At 38.4% G+C, this 17,404-nt stretch overlaps 1 protein-coding gene across 3 annotated transcripts in view; it reads right to left on the bottom strand.

Annotated features, from left to right (window-relative positions):
- GRM3 (glutamate metabotropic receptor 3) overlaps positions 1 to 14,489 on the bottom strand; it is a 220,543-nt gene extending 206,054 nt beyond the window's left edge. For 2 of the 3 annotated variants that reach the window (XM_030822024.1, XM_003252323.4), the window contains exon 1: positions 13,505 to 14,487. The gene's annotated coding sequence lies outside the window, so the exon portion shown is untranslated. Of the gene's footprint in view, positions 1 to 13,504 lie in introns of all 3 variants that reach the window. The other variant, XM_030822025.1, reaches the window with a different exon arrangement.
- Positions 14,490 to 17,404: the final 2,915 nt, after the last annotated feature.

Below are 17,404 nucleotides of genomic sequence, written 5' to 3'. Positions count from 1 at the left end.
GGAAGGATGGAACAAAAAGTGTAAGGGCAAAAGGATGAGACATGAATCTTGACGCACATGCAGATCACTGTGGGCTAGGTAAACCATGTTTCAATTATAGCAAGAGCAATGAAAAAATCTTTGGAGAGTTTTAAGCAAGGATGACATGCTTAGATTTGTATTTCTTAAAGATAATTTTGGCTGTAGCCATGTGGATGAACTTAGAGGTGGGTGTAAGACGAAGGTCAAGGAAGCCAGCAGGTGGCTCTTGCAGAGCCCTGGAGAAAGACTATGTTGGCTTAACCTCCCATCTACGGATAAATGCAATCAAATCATAGCCACATAGAAAATACCGATTTTATTTGTAAGTCTTATTTTCAAAGAGTTAGAATTTTGATTGTTCCTTTTTCCTGTGACCCAAATTCATGAAAAATAGCTTAAAAGAAAGACAACTCCCACATTTTCCATTATTAAACTAAGGATTTTATGCAGCATGCTCTTTTCTATTGTAGAAAAAGGAAAGTGATTAGCTTAACTGTTTCCGCTGGTATTTTTTTTGCCCAGAAGCTAATTCCTACCTACTAGGCACTATTCATCTTTATGTCTGTTAGATTCATTCCATGTTTCTTATTCCCATTGCCACTGCCCTAGTTTAGGCCATCATTACCTCTCACCTGGACTGTTGCCATAACCTGCCAACTCATCTCTCTGCCTCCCGAACCTTTATTTCTTCCTATTTATCTTCACATTGTGCTTTCAGATTCCCCTGCTCAAATGTCTTCAGAGATTTTCATCTGCCTACAGGAGAAATGTTAGCCATCATTTTATCTGCTCTGAGAGCTTTATCTTCTGCCCTGACCCCCATACACTCCAACCTTAAACTAAGCTAGGTTACATGATGCTCCCTAATTCAGTCCCACATTCTAGCTCTCTGCTTTTGCATAGGTCTAGAATGAAATCCTCCACTTCCTGAAATCTTAATTTTTTAGAGCCCAGGACAGAAGTAAATTTTTCATTATACCTTCTACAGGTATGTCAAACAGAAGTATTATTATCCACTTACGGGTCTCACAGCCAAGCTCCTGAATTTTCTTGTTACTGTAGGTACACATGCATGTATCTCATCTCTCCTGTAAGATTTTACATTCTAAGGGAGGCACAGTGTTTTATTCTTTTCTTTGTCCTCCTCAGTACCCTGCCCAGTGCCTTGAAAATAGCAGATGCTCATTAAGGATTTATGTCAGTAAGTTGATGTCACTTTTTAAAGCTAAATTTTTAAATTTTTATACAAGGTTATTCTATTTGAGATCGAAAATGCCTTCAGAAGAATAGTACCATCTATGGATTAAAATTAAGATGATCACAATTCCTAAAGTGCAACATATTAATGGAAGATATTAACATGATAATTTATGTTTTCTCATTAAATATGTGTTAAATATTATGTTATATGCATTATTATAGACTCTGCTAAAAATGACAGACAAGATCTTTATTCGTTGGGAGCTAATTCTAGTCAGAGAAACCAGTAAATATTTTAGCCTCATCTTACATTATTTTGTAGACATTGATTCCTGTAAGTCTTTATACAGGTAGCCCCCTATAGAAACATTTTTCTTGGTTATAAAAAGTAATTTTTTAAACTTAAGCTGTATTATTACACTCATACATTCAATGAGTAACTATCAATATATTAGAAACTAGGTACTTTGCTAAATCCTGGTGTTAGTCAAGTAGAAAACAACAGGTATCTAAGCAAGTGAGTGTATTACATTTCATATGTCCTGTAGTCCAAACATGTTGACAAAAATTGGAAATAGTTATGCATACCAAAGAATATAGCATCGCAAAGCCCAGTCAAGGTAGCTGTTATCCCAGCACTTTGGGAGGCCAAGGCAGGTGGATCACCTGAAACCAGGAGTTCGAGACCAGCCTGGCCAACATGGTGAAACTCCATCTCTACTAAAAATACAAAAACTAGCCAGCCGTGGGGGTGCATGCCTGTAATTCGAATTACTCAGGAGGCTGAGGCATGAGAATTGCTTGAACCCGGGAGGCAGAGGTTACAGCACTGAGCTGAGATTGTGCCACTGCACTCCAGCCTGGGCAACAGAGCAAGACTCTGTCTCAAAAAAAAAAAAAAAAAACAAAAAAACAAAAACAAAAAACATAGAATAGTGTCACAAAATGGGTTGGGTCTTACTCCAGACTAGTAAATAATAAAGGATGAGAGAAGGACCAGCTGACTCTTTGATGCTTGGCAGTGGAGAAGCAGAGAGATGGCTGCATTGGACTGGCCCACATGCTTAGAATTTTTTCCTGCAATATTATGTCACTGTTTCCTGTGGACTGAAGATCAGTCACTACTGAAAGGAATCAAACCGGTTGAAAGGCCTGGAAGGGAAATGGGAATCTAAAAGTAAGAGTCTGTTGCAGTGAGCTGCTGAAAGAGCAGGAACGGAGAAGGTGTGGTCAGACAAAAGAAAATTTGTGTCGAGGAAACTGAGGTGAGAGACCCTTAGCAACAGTGAGAGAAGTAAACACACACACACACACACACACACACACACACACACACACACAGTTAGCCTTAAAAATCTTGGAGTCTAGTGTGAAGTTTGTCAGGTAGGAACTTTTTTCCTATAACCATCTTGTTTTTGCCTACCTTCCACCCCTAACTTTGGAGGATTCAGAACTTGAGTTAGTAAGAGTGACAAAGAAGGGTTGATGAAACCCATAAGACATTTAAGCTTTCTTTTTCAGCTTCTTACCTGAAAGAGGCTCCTGCTGGGGATAGAGAAAAGATTCAACTTTAGTGTTCAAAGTTTCAATTATTATATTGGTCTAGGCATACTAATTTTTGAATTGAGACTGTTTGCAAGTTAGGGTTTATTGTTTTATTACACAAATGTAATATATTTTACTGAATACCTTTTAAAGGGGCAGTGAGAAATAAAAATAAATTTGCTTTTTTATTTTATTCCACAATTTACTGTTCTACCTACCTGTTACTTATGCCAAAGCAATATTTTACTAATTAGGCCTACATACAGTAAGGACCAAATGGATGTTTTGAATAAAAATTTATTTGGCAAAACAGATAAAAAATCATTAGTATGAACTTAGATTAAGCAGAACTTTGAAGTTGGACTTAAATATAGGTTTGTAGAAAGGAGGAAGAAAACACATTCTAAATGAAATCATGACTACAAAGATACTCAGGTGTATATTTGGTGCAAACAGAAAGGTCTGGGTAGACTAGATGTTCAAGTTGAGGATGACAGATTAGAAAGATACACCAGGGACCTGATTGTAAAAGGCCTTAATGGCCAAGCTGGGAAATTATGTTTAAGTGATATTTATATTTAATACTTTGAACACCTGGAAAAATCAGTTATTCGTCAAGTTTAACCTGGTAGCAATACTTCCTTTTCCAGCTTCTCTTACTTTTGTACATCCCTCATTCTATTTTCTTCACACCCTGTTTGTTCTCTTGTTTATTGTCTATGTAGTGTAAGCTGAATATAAAAAATTTTTCTACATTATTGTTTGTGCTATAATATCTCTAGAACAGTGACTGAACACACAGTAGGCACTCATTAAATTTCTGATGGGTAAGTAATTGTATAAAGTGAGAGAGAACGAAGGAGATAAATGGTTAAAGATTGAGAGGACAGTGATGATAACCTGGGCTAAGGTTTTGGCAGTGGTAGGAGAGTAAAGAAGTTGCCATATCATTTAAGAAGGAATCAACAGAGGACTAAACAGAAGAAAAAGGTCATGGGCAGTTCCACGATTTTGAATGATTGTATGGAGAAATAATCATGTTTCTCTTAGAATCAGAAAATAAGGTGCTGGTTGGGGGAGGCAGTGGGCTTTTGGCTTTAGATATGTAGAGACTGCTGTGTGAGTGGGACAGTCCAGTAGAAGTGACATCATCAGGTAGAAGTACTGTAACCATCAGAGCAGTCAAGAAAGCCAGGCTCTGCTGAGACACGGTGTAACTTTCAACAGTTTAACAGTTTTGTCTCTGAGATGCCTGAGTCTTAAAAAATTCAAACCATTGAAATGTTTGGGAGAGTGCGGTGTGCTCTGTTTTTTATTGCTTTTCTCTTCATGAAGTCAGCTACTAAGTGTGGCATTCCAGTGAAGGCAAAGAGGGAGCACAGAACCCCTGGGAGGTAAAGCTGGTGGCCTAGGCTGAGCCTCCCCCTCCCTGCTGCCAGTCCCTCACTTCCTCTTCGGCATTTTTCCCATGTGGCTCTGAACGCTGCTTAGGAAACTATCTTTGGCAGTATTTATGAGGATTGCTAGCTTTAGCTAAGCAACCATTCACTTGAACGAAGTGGACGCTGAGTGAAGAATGTGTAAGTTGCCAAATGAGGTCCTTCCCCTGCCCCCACGCTGCAGATCTAGAGGGCAGTGGGGAGAGTTGTGACAGAAGTTTTCCCACATCCCCCAGCTCATAAGGCCATAGCTATAAAGACAATTTGAATTTTAAGAGTGCAGTTATTCAAATCGAGGAGAGTTTCTAAGAAATAATCTTTTCATTAATGATAATCTTCAAACACTAGTAACTTATCTTTCTAATATATTAATATTAATGATAAAATATAGGATAAAAGATTAAAAATGAGGTTTTCTAATAAGAATATCAGTAACTTCTTCAAATACCAGTAACTTCTCTTTCTAATATATTAATATTAATATAATGATAAAACACGGGATAAAAGATTAAAAATGAAAAGGTTTCCCAATAAGAATATCCAAAAGATGTGTATTATTATGTGTGTTTGCATACCTTATGGGAACTTACTATAGGTAACAGGAAAACTTCTCTTACAACGAAGATAATATGAGATTTCTAGAAAATCTATTCATACAACTTATAGAAACTGTGCCTTATTAGTTGAGCTTAATTAGTACTCAGGCTTGTAGAATTTACTTTATACAACTGGTTAATCCAATTAGAATAAACTTGCTGTGGAAAGTAATTTGGTAAAAGAAATTCACTGGATATTCTGTGTATGACCATCATTCTATATGTAATTGTTATGGACCGAATATTTGTGTTGCTCCAAAATTCACGTGCTGAAGCCCTAGCTCCCAACGTGATTGTATTTACTAACAGGGCCTTTGGGAGATGATCAGGTTTACAAAAGGCCATCAGAGTTTGGCCCTCATGATGGAATTCATGTATTTATAAGAGGAGGAGAGCCCAGAGCACCTTCTTTTCCTCCCAGCTATGGGAGCACAGAGCAAAAAAGTGTCCTGGGAAGAGGACTCTCACCAGGAACTGAATCTGCTGTAATCTTAATCATGGACTTTGCAACATCCGCAACTGTGAAAAATAAATGTTTGTTGTTTAAGCTACCTGGTCTGTGGTATTTCATTATACCAGTCTGAGCAGACTAAGACAACAATGTTTCTCAAATCCCAAGAATAATCAGAAGTTTATTTACTATGCAGATTCCAAAACTTCAATCTATATGACATTCGTTTCAATTAGCCTGCGATGCATGCGTCCCAGCATTTTTCATTTTAAGTAAACTTCAAAGTGATCCTAATGCAGGCTTCTCTGGGCAATAATTTCACAGATTATTTACAGTAGAGGTAAGTAGATGATTTGTTGTTGTTGTTGTTCAATACATGGGAGAGTATAAAGGAAAGGGAGAGGTTAACTATTCTTTGTTTTTCAATTTTCTTACCCTTTCCTACTTCAAATGTTCCAGCATTTACCATATGAGAAGTAGCCCTAATACTGTCGGCTTCTGGCCAGGTGCCCTGGTTCATGCTTGTAATTCCAGCACTTTTCGAGGCCGAGGCGGGAGGATCATGAGGTCAGGAGTTTGAGACCAGCCTAGCCAACATGGTGAAACCCCGTCTCTACTAAAAATACAAAAATTAGCTGGGCATGGTGGCAGGCGCCTGTAATCCCAGCCACTAGAGAGACTGAGGCAGGAAAATCGCTTGAATCCGGGAGGCAGAGGTTGCAGTGAGCCGAGATTGCGTCACTGCACTCCAGCCTGGGCAACAGAGCTAGAATCCATCTCAAAAAAACAACAACAAAACAAACAAGAAACAAAACAACAAAAAGCAAAAATTATCATTTTCCTTCCTGTCTTGTTATATCACATAGCAACAAACACAAATTTAGGACCTTAGAAGAAGAAAAAAAAGTAGAGGGTGAGCACTCTAATACCTCAATCTTTTTCCTACCAGGGCTTCATTTGTTCAACAACTACAGAGAAGGCTTGTTGCCTTTCAAATTACTGCATTATGAGTGTTTAGGAAATCATAGCCAAGGAAGGGCTTGTCTTAGACAAGGTCGTGAAGTACGTAAAAAATCAATAAATTAATTGTTCATTCTGCCTACTCCCTACCAAACTGGTAAAGTTACCTTTTCTGAAAAATGAGCCTATAAATTCAGAATGTGTTGGAGGGTTAGTACGCTATGTGGTTCTAGAAATATATGTTCTTTAGTACTTCTTGGATGGAATACTTCAGTTTAAAATTTGGAAAATTTTATGAACCAAGGAAGGTAGTGAAAAATATATTTTGGGTGTTGGGGGAAGTGGGACTTTTGGCATTCCTCGAAACATTTTTTTCAAGGGGAGGTCTTGAACAAAATCTTTGGAAGACATTTGTTAGACATCTAAGTTCATGTCTTGTCTACTAATCAATTTTGAAGTTAGGTATGGTCTGGCTACCAGTGTACTAGTGACCAATATAGTATGGACTGGTCACCAGTCCATATATGTGGATTCCACAGAAATCACTGGGATTAATGCATAAGCATGTACAGGGTCACTGCTTTTTCAGGAAAAACAAGATGTTCCAAAGTAGAAAGTTAATTATAGTCTAGGTATCATTTTCTCCTTGAGGCAGATATAAATTCCAACCGTTTTTGAACTTGTAGTGCCATCTCTCAGATTGGCATGTTTTCTGACATATTTTGTAAAAGCAGCTTCCATTATGTTGTATTCACCAACACATGGTTCATTGAAACTGTTAAGCAAATATTACAAATAATCTATCTGCTATCTATTATTAGCAATCAAGAGAAACAGTCTCCACCAGATGGAGGGGCAGATCTGTGATATCTGTTCCTTTTTTATGACCATTAATTACTCTAGCACATATCACAAATCAGAGGAAGACCCTCAAGTAAAGATTTGTTTCAGCCCTTTGGTTGTGTGAAAAGAAGTGTGAAAAGAAGTATAAGTTCATGCAATTAAGACAGCAGGTTTCCTGTCTGTGGGAAGTCACGGAGGTCAGAGAATAATGAGATGTGGGTTTTCCTGGAGCAGCACTACCAACAGAGTCTTTGGAATCTCTAGCAGGTCACTTTGCATCTCCTATTCTTAGTGTGTTTAAAATTCATAATCCCTGATCCCTTCCAGTTTCATGCTATTGTATATATTATGGATAAATGTCCTGATGTGTAAAATGCTGAGAGTTTTCTAACATAAAGATGAACCATTACTACTTCAGCAGGGTAAAGAAATTTGAAAATTTTACTATACTACAAAACCTTTTTACCAGCTTGTTTTCCTGGTGGGAAGTAGGTAGGCTGTAAGAGGAGAGAAACATCAGCATTTTAGCCTCAGCAGAAATCCTATTCACCTCTATCCTGGCTTTTTGTGAGACTATATTCTTGCCACTGTACTAAGTTTTACAGATGATAATGGTCATTGAAATCAGACTCCAAGAAATATATTTTCCTCACACTTTCAGACCTGGTGTTTATTTCTCAGCTTGTTAATCTATAATCTTCATAGACTTTTCTATTTTAAAATTTCGTCCTTAGTCCTAGTCAATTATAAATGTTTTAGTTTATTTCTTCCATTTGCATGTCTCTGCCTCTCAGAAGGGACAGTGTCTGGAGTGGAGAAAGATCTCAAGCCTGGGGAAGTCTATTCTAGACTCCCTTTCATTGATTATTGTTTGCCCTCCTTACCAAAGCATGTCCCTCTACTTAGAGCTCAGAAAATACTTGTTGAATGCAATGAAGCCTGGCAAAATAAATAAATTAAAATAAATAAATTAAAAAATTGTGAGGCAATATTGGTAGTAAAGAAAATAGGTCTTAGAATAAGAAAGTAGGTTTTGAATTCCAGTTACAGCCTTGTTAACTACCTGAACTTGGGCAAGTTACTTCATCTTGCTGGGCCTCCATCTCCTGTTCTGTATAAAATGGGGATTCCAGTACCTACTTCACAGGTACTGTGTAGTTCTTGTATAGCAGAGTTCTTCACACAGGGCAGTTGGTTAATAATTATCATCTATTGTTTTGACTTATTATTAGTTTTGTCACCTCACAGCATACAACACTGTCTCCACAAGGCATCAGAATATATACACACATTTAAAATCCTAAATATGAATGCATCTGTTAAGGAACAGACTTTTTCATTTGGTTGATAATTCTGGTAACATTTTCTCTACTCTAAAATTTCAAATTTGATTTTTGTAGCACTTTCAACTTTACACGTTTGTGAAACTTTGTGTGTGAACATTTTTTTTGTGTTCCCACTGCATATCCTATATTTTGTTTTGGTCAAAATAGGTACTTAATAAATACTTATTGACAATTGTTTCCCTATTAGCTACCTTTTCTTTCTGATGACAGACTCTTTCTTAGAGGAATCTTCTCAAACTTTATACTCCTAATATTCCCATGCTACATATATAGGTTGTAAGTTTTTTCAAACTGTGTGTCTAGCATCATGGTTTTGAATTTTTTTTATCTGTTTAGATATCTATAGCCTTTCAACTGAATTTACTCAAATATGTGTGTGTGTAGTTATACCGTCAATGATAGTGAAGTAGCGAAGTAAATTCTGACAAGAAATTAAAGATCAGAGTTACTTTGGGCTTTTTGTGAAGGTGCCTTCTCTATATATGGCTTTATTTTCAAACTGGTGCCTTAATCTATGCCTACGTAGATTATATCAGAATGTTTTCCAAGTTTATTTCTCCCCTTAAAGTACAGCATACGATTTCCAGTTCCATAAAAAGATTGCTCAATTTGATGAAGAAATATTTATCCTGTGTAGGCATAGATTCTTTGGATGCCTTGCTGTTCCAGAGAGAAGCTATAGGTATATTAATGGCCTACATTTTCTATACCAAGAAAATTGATTTTCCTTTTGTTTCTAAGGAAAATCATTTTGAGGGTGCTCACCACTATGTGATGAATAGCACTATAAAAATACTTTGGGACTTCAGGAGGGAGAGTATTTGTTTAAAAATTATTTCATGCAGTCTAATTTTATTTATTTAAAAATACGTTAAGTTTTGGAAAAATGTCTCCTCCTTGATTCCTTAACCTAATCCACATGAGTGTTTCCATGTACTGTCGAATGCTCAACAAGCAGTAAGACAGCACTAAATGGTGTTTTTAGATGCTGATTCACCTCCCTCTTAGTTTTATATTTTCTTGACTTGCTAAGTGTAACCTAGGAACTTATTTCCTGATTTATATCATTTACTCCTCTACTGTCTAGCAGAACTTGTGTTTCAATGCCTGGAACTTGGAGAAACAATTGAGTGGGATGGTGAGTCTACCAAGATATTTGCTTAAGAATCTTAAAGAAGCCTACACACGGATGTCTTGGAACAAGATTTTAAGTGAACAAAGTGAAAACCTGTTTTTTTTTAATGTTTTTTTTTTCAGGCTTTTCTATTTTTAAAGTAAACTTCACATATGGTACCTCCATATATATCGAAATACATTCCACATTGATATATGCATGATGTAAGCTTACTTTTCATAATGCAGCATGGTGAATAATTTGGCCTTAATTCTACTGGGTTTTTTAGATTGTTTCAGTATAAAGGGGCTACTGCCAATTCTAACAGAATTACTATGTTGTGTTAACATACACATCTAAACTATATACACTATTACATTCCTAGCACATTCTATTAATTATGGAAATCACTTTCATTTCAATAGTGGAATTTACATGACAACAGCTTCTGGGGCTCAGTGGAGCATCGGACCAGCATGTCACAAAATTCCCTTGTAGTGTGGGTGTTGACAGGGTTCTGTTGCAAACAAATTTGTAATGAAAATGTCTCATAATGTGCATCCACATAGAACATTACTCAGAAAGTATCACCTTAATATTCACATAGGTCATTAACGTCAGAGAAGGTAATTTCTTAACTCTTACATTAGTAAAGTAAATTATTAGGAACACATAGTTATACACATATGTAAGTGTGTAAAAAATGTCTTAAACATTTAGCAAAGATGTCTGGACATAGAATTGCCATCTTTATGTTCTCTCCTGTAACTGTGTGAAGCTTTTGTATTTTATAAGTCGTAGAGAAATGTTGGATGAAGAGTCTGAATCAGACAAGAGGATGAACTAGTCCAGAAGGTTTATAATAGGAATTAAGTAACAAGATAAAATATAATCAGGGGAAAATTAAGCTGAATATCACAACAAAGTTCTTAATAGGGAGAACCATTAGACTGTGAAATAGTCTTTCAAAGACTCTGGAAGAAGTCATTACGTGATCCATTTAAAGTCAGACTGGGCTAAAGTACTCCAAAATACAGTAGGCTATGGGGACCAAGCATACATTAGAAGTAGAAGGAGGGGTATGAGCTAATAGTTTTTGCCGTCTCAGTGATTACTATGATGATACTCATTTTATGTGTTCAGACTTGGTAGATAATCTTCTATCATTTTATGCTCCTCCTTGGGAGCAATTTCAACAAATTCATCTAATGCAGTATTGGATCCATTTAGTGGAGTCTCAAAAGATGTGAGAATGCACAATAAACTCAGTTTAAAATAGCAAAGTGAGACAACTGTGAGTAAACACGTACTCCTTTTTTAGAGAATTACTCGTGGAGAAAACAAGTCTCACGCTGGAACTTTGGCCACATTCCAGCGTGCGTAACTGAATCCTGCCCTCCTTGTTTTACAATAGTGATTAGGTATTAATTTTCATTTCTTTTGTTTAGTAGAATATTGGGATGATGTTTAGTGCAGGAAAACAAATGGAAAATTCACCCCCAAGCCAATGTGCTACATTTTGGCAGGAGGTAGCTAGTATCCTGGAAAAACATTATGCTTCATTTTGTGACTGATCACTATTAGAAGAATGGACAAGAAAGACAACAGTTTTATTTGGCAAAAAGATAGTTCGACATGAAATAAAAGTGAGGAAAATGTACCCAGTGAAGTTGTAAAATGTTATTGCTGAGAATCTTTCAAAATAAGACCATCTTCAGTTGTGTGATTCCAGCTAATCACCTGTCATAGAGAAGTGAAGCAGTGACCTTTTGACAATTATCTCCATTCTTTTATTCAATACAAGTATTAATTTCAACGTAAACATAAAGCTCAATCAATTTTGTTATATTTGCATTTGTTCAACTTACCAATTTTAATTGCAGTGATATAAAATCAAAGATGAGCTCATCATTTTGATATGTGTAATTGTGGGGTAAATTATCTGATTTATACTCCTTTTCACATGTATATCACAACTTTTTAAAAAGCCCATTTTACAAAAATGAGTGGGTCACAGAGTATATTTTAATTATTTATAATATTTTTTGTTTGTTTGGCTTTCCACACATTTTCTTGTTACTGATCATATATTCCTGAAATTTGAAAAATACCATTCAATTTAAATAAATAGAAAGACATCTGTTTCAAGCTCCAAACTGTGGCCTATTCATTGTGCTGGCATAATTTTCTATGATTTAGGTTTCATATTTCACTGGTAAGGGCCTAACTCATAAAACTACAGTTTTATACCTAGATATATAGTATCTAGGGGCAGGAGGGGTATTTCAATGCTAAAAGGTATTGTTGCCATATTCTTTTTCATCTAATAAAGGTAGATATTCTGGAATTTCACTGTTTTATTTGTTAAAGTATAGGTTTCAAGACTTCCTTTCCTCGTTTTCCATCCTGAGCTCCTGTGTCACTCTGAACATAAGATAGCCTTTGGGCATGTTTATTCAAAATATCTATGTACTCTTGCTGGGTGATCAAAACCCAATAAGATGGACAGCTAAAGTCTACAGGTGTGAGAAATCTTTGTAACTATAAAACACTACCCATTGTGAAAGGAAAAATATTACAATAATTTCTGGGCTGCAATAGCTTCCGAATATATTCAAATTCTATTGGGCTGTTTTTAGAAACAAGGTACGTAGGAATATGGAATCATACTTATTCATTAGAGTGTCCTAAGCATCTTTGGAAGGAACTGTTATCCATAGTTTAGCATAGTGGCAATCTAGATTATTTTAGTAATGCCTATATTGAATATACTTCTGCAAACAATTAGAATTCAGGGAGGAATCTTAAAATGTGTGATCAGATAAACTAAAGCAGACTCCACCCCCCAAACTCCCCCCCCCCCGCCCCGCCCACCACAAAGAAACATACTGTAGCTCTGCTGGACAGTTCTAAGAAATTCAAGCAAAGAAACTCTAAGGAACTATTGCTGGTACTTAACTCACACCTACCTCAACTCACATTAACCTCAACTTTGAATATTCCAATATGTACCTACATAAAGACCCCATACATATCTATTACTATTCAAATAGTAGAAATATTTTTATAAGCAAATTAGTTGAGTCCTTAACCAAAGATCTTTAGAGGTGTACAGTTTTGTTTTTCAAAATTTACAATATCTAAAATACTTAAAGTGGGAGAATCCTTCCTTAATATATTTACCTATAAGTGTTATACCTTAGAGAATTGTCCACCTTTGATAACCCAAGGAATAACTAGAAAGAAATTTAAATCCTTAAGAAACAAGCTTATTGGATATATCACCTAGTCTATTTTTGGATTGCAAATCTCCCGCCCTCTCTGAGTTATCTCACTGTCAGATAAGAAAATGGAACAGGGTCGATGAAAAGATATGCTCCCTGTCTGGCTTTTCGATTTTTCACTCAAGCCAAAAGGAGCAAAGGGCAATGAGTTAAGGCTCCTTTCCAACCGTGCTTGCGGGAGGGCAAACCTCTGGCCGCCTCCGGCTTCGGAGCTTATCTGGGCTGCATGGACCAGGTCTCGCTGACCGTTGCCCACCTCTGCCGGCAACCTCCACACCCACATGAAACCGCCCGTATGTCAGCCAGTCATAGCACGGATTCCTGTGCACAAAGCCTTAGGGAGCCCCCAAATAGAAACAAATTCTGAGCCTAGAGCTGAGATGGAGGTGGTTGGCTGATGAGACTGGTCTCTCTGGGGGTCTGCGAGTGCTAGTTCGTCCCTTCACCTCTCGCACTCTGGCCGCAGATCTATGCCCTGAAATCTCCCTCCTCCCAGACACAGACGTGGGCGCACACACACAAACTCTCACTCATGCACACCCACATCGCCTTTACCCTCCACCCTTCCCACTCCAGTCAGGACTGTAGGGACTGGTCCATGCTCTGCCTCAACTTTCCCGGCTGCGCCTGCCCACGCGGCACCCGAGCTTCCGCGCCCTGGCTGGGCGCCCTCCAGAGGGACACGTCCTCCTCTGGGCCCCTTACCTCGCACCGACAACTCCTGGCAGGAACTGGAGCTGACCGCGGTGGCAGCGGCGGCGGTGAGCCTGCACCCGGGCTCTGGCTCATGGTTGGTCCTCCTCATCCGACACAAAAGAGGTAGCTTGCTGGCTTTGTCCTTTCCAAATCCAAGGGAGAACTTATTTTGCCCTCGAAATGGCCAACTTGTGCGCGCAGCTTCCTTTCACAGTGCCCCCTGCCCCCGCCCCCTCCCGGCTGCACGCTGGACCACTGCCCGGTGGCAGAGCATCCAGGCATCCGAGTCAGTGGGGAGTGGGAAAACGGAGGGGTGGAGTAGAAGCGAGGGAGGAGGTTGGGGAAAGGGGGGACCTAGTGGTCTTCCGCGGAGGGGAGGGGAGCACTTCCCAGCCGAGTCCCCTCCTCCTCCTCTTATCAGGCAAACCCACTTCCTAGGCGCGGAAGCAACTTTCCTTCACCTTGACCAGGCTGAAGCCGTCGCATCTAATTGGGACTCTCGGCAGAAGCACGGACCTCCTGGCATCCTCTCCTTTTCATTCTTTCCTCCCTCTCTCGTTCTTTTCCCTCCTCCACCCTCCCTCTTATAAGGGTATATCTGCAGAGTCTTCAGTGAGCCAGGGTACCTAGACGAGAGGATTTTTATACGAAAAGCCAGGGTAGCTTTGCCGACTATTTGCCTCACTCTGAAATCCTTAGGCAGTGCATGCAAAGGTCAGTGAATTTCGGAGTGGGGTGAAGGGGCATGGGGCGGTAGGGAGGGTGGCGGCTCCAACTTTAAAGCTCTGCTAGAGAGCTTGGCTTTCAGGTGAGCAGGGACTAACAGTCCTTATAAGAACTCTTCTGTGGTCCCTGGGCAGGGGGCTGACGGCATGCCAGAGGAGATTAGGAGAGCGGGAGCAGAGAGGGAGTGTGAGAGCCAGGGAGGCCGGTGGGCAGCTCAGCCGTACTCGCGACTCAACTGCACACTGCGAGCCCCTGGAGAGGGTTTGTGCAGAACAATCTCTGGGTCAGGAGGGAGGGAGACGCTCCTGTTTCCTAGCAACCCTTATCAATCTTCTCCCTCTGAAGGAATTCGATTGGACAGCCCCTGGAGAAAAGCCACGCCCATCCAGGAATGCTGGGCTGCTGCTTTTTCGCATTCTCCCAAATTTCTTGGGTGGAATAAGATTATAGGGGACTGCTGAATTATCTTTCTTCTTATCCTTTTGTGCTACCACCTCGCCTTCTTAAAGCTACCCCCAGCATCCCCTCATTAGTTCTTCTCTAGTCCTACCACGGTTGTCAGATACAGTCAATGTTTCCTACAGAACCTCTTCTTTCTTCTTAAAAATAAATAAATAAATAGGAACCTTAAATCGATGACGTAGGCACAAAAGAGAAAAAGGCACGCGGAAATAGCTTTAATAGGCTGCAAGCTACAGATAAAATCCTAAAGGTAAAATTCCAGGCATCTTTCTATGTCTAGAAACACATATTGTTTAATTTCCAAATTGAAACTTCATTAATTTTTGTACTCTAATATACTAACTTTGTACTAACCAAGGACTGAATTATATGAAGCCAGACACAATTAAACTTAATGCTTTAAATGCTACATTTAGTCTTTAATAATGTTAAGTTGTTTAACAATTTCTGTCTTTTGTAACCTAGCCAGAACTTTTAAAGTACAGAAATAATTTTACCTACTGATTCTTTTAGAGGGATAGCAATATTTAAAAGACACGTGTATATATATATATTTCATTGTGAACTCCACTAAATCCAGAAATTTGAATATATTAAAAATTAAAGTGTTATTATATAGTGAAATGCTAAAATTTTAGAAGTCCCCATTTCAACATTATTCTTTCTGGAATGCAATAGCATTGACCACATACAAGCAAAATTCCTCTTCCTTTGTGTTTCATTAGTATTTTCTAGCATGTATTGTTCACCAAAAAAAAGATCTTTATAGGAATTTAATTTTAATTTTAAGAATTTATTTAATTTTAACAATGTCTGCCCAATAGACAACTGTGTATCAAGGGGCAATGACATGAACATGAGAAAGATAAAGGTTTATACACTGCAAGGCTTCAGATCCTCATGAAGCTGTGTGGGTAGATTTTGGTCTCTTTCGGAACGTTCCAGAAGACATCATTTTGCACTTCCATGACCTTATCAGAATTAGCTGGGATTGAGAGAAGTAGAAGAGAGCTAATGTTTTTGTCTCACACACACAAAAGTAGCTAATGTTTGCACAAAGGAAAGTGCTGATAAACTGCACTCCATAGTCTGTATCTAGCTGTTAACTAAGGCTTGTGGTGAGTAGAGACTGAAATGCTGAGGCAAATTATCAATCTGTTATTAGATATGGCCTGATGAGACACTTCTGTCCTCTCCCACATTACGCCATACACACAAAGGAATGAAGGAAAGGGCTGCTCAGCCTGGTAGAAACAGATTACTTCAATGTGAATCCTGAATTTTCATCACTTCCTGGCTGCGTGAACTTGGGCAAGTTTCTTAACCTCCCTATATCTCAGTTTCATCATCTGTAAAATGGGAATAACAATTGCTCATACCTCAGAATTATTTTGAGGATTAGTAAATCCATGTAAGCAGCATATAAATATTAGTTACTGTTATAAATCCCTGGTTTATATAATAGTTAACTGATGGTATTTTAATTGTTGAGCATATTTAATTGAAATTAATTAGTCTTCACTGTTTAAGTTCATAATTGATTGGGAATATAGATTGGCTTTTAATGTTTATTTGTTGGTGCGTGTGTGTGTGTGTGTGTGTGTGTGTGTGTGTTTTCGAGTTACTTTTAAAAGCCTCAAGGGATAGGTCTAAATAAAAACCTCTGACTAAATAACATGTCAATTAAGAGATTACATTCTCCCTCTCTTCACACCCTCCCCAAGTATTCTAGCTGGGCTCCATTTCTAAACAATCCTAGTTCCTTTTCTTAGTTACATCTGATGTAGCAAGTTTCTCAAATATTTTTCAAGTGAAACACATGTATTTGGGCATCTAGATCACTCCTTGTAGCTCATATTTTTATTAGTTTATCTAAACTTCACTAATTCATCTATATTTATTTGAATAACTAAATCATGATATTTTTTCTTAGGAGTCTTTACCATTAACACTCGGGCTTCTTTATAGTGACTTTTAAAATATGGCCTGTAGGCTGGGGGTGGTGGCTCACGCCTGTAATCCCAACACTTTGGGAAGCTGAGGTGGGTGGATCACCTGAGGCCAGGAGGTTGAGACCAGCCTGGCAAACATGGTGAAAACCCCTCTCTACTAAAAATACAGAAAATTAGCTAAACATGTGGCAGGTGCCTGTAATCCCAGCTACTACGGAGGCTGAGGCAGGAGAATCACTTGAACCCGGGAGGTAGAGGTTGCAGTGAGCCAAGATCACTGAAAGTGAAACTCCACCTTAAACAAAAACAAAAAACAAATAAATATGGTCTGTAAAGTGTCCCATCTTTCATCCAGAATAAACGTTGAAAATGGAAGTACTGTCATCATTAATTACAAATAAAATGGCTTCCATGTCCCCATTCCGATCCATAGTTTACTCTCACTAGCATTCTCTTTGAAGCAAACCTCCATTTTGCTTCAGAGATCAATTTCTTTGTTGGTTTCTACTACCAGTCAGAAATGCACTGTTCTCTTTGAAGCAAACTTCTGTTTTTCTTCAGAGATCAATTTCATTGTTGGTTTCTACTACCAGTCAGGAATGAACTGTTATTTTGGTCACATAGGGTAATCAGGCATCCAATTTGTGCAGAACAGTTCTGGTTTACATCTGTCGTCTGAATGTATTCATAGTCTTCATTTTATTTCTCAAAGTGTCAGGTTTGGGCATTAAATTATATGGCTACCTAAACCTTCTAGTCATCTGGCCAT

The sequence above is a fragment of the Nomascus leucogenys genome, chromosome 11 (assembly GCF_006542625.1).
Source record: "Nomascus leucogenys isolate Asia chromosome 11, Asia_NLE_v1, whole genome shotgun sequence".
Lineage (NCBI taxonomy): Eukaryota > Metazoa > Chordata > Mammalia > Primates > Hylobatidae > Nomascus > Nomascus leucogenys.
The sequence above is the reverse complement of the archived record's forward strand: the minus strand, read 5'-3'. Positions and strand labels throughout refer to the sequence as shown.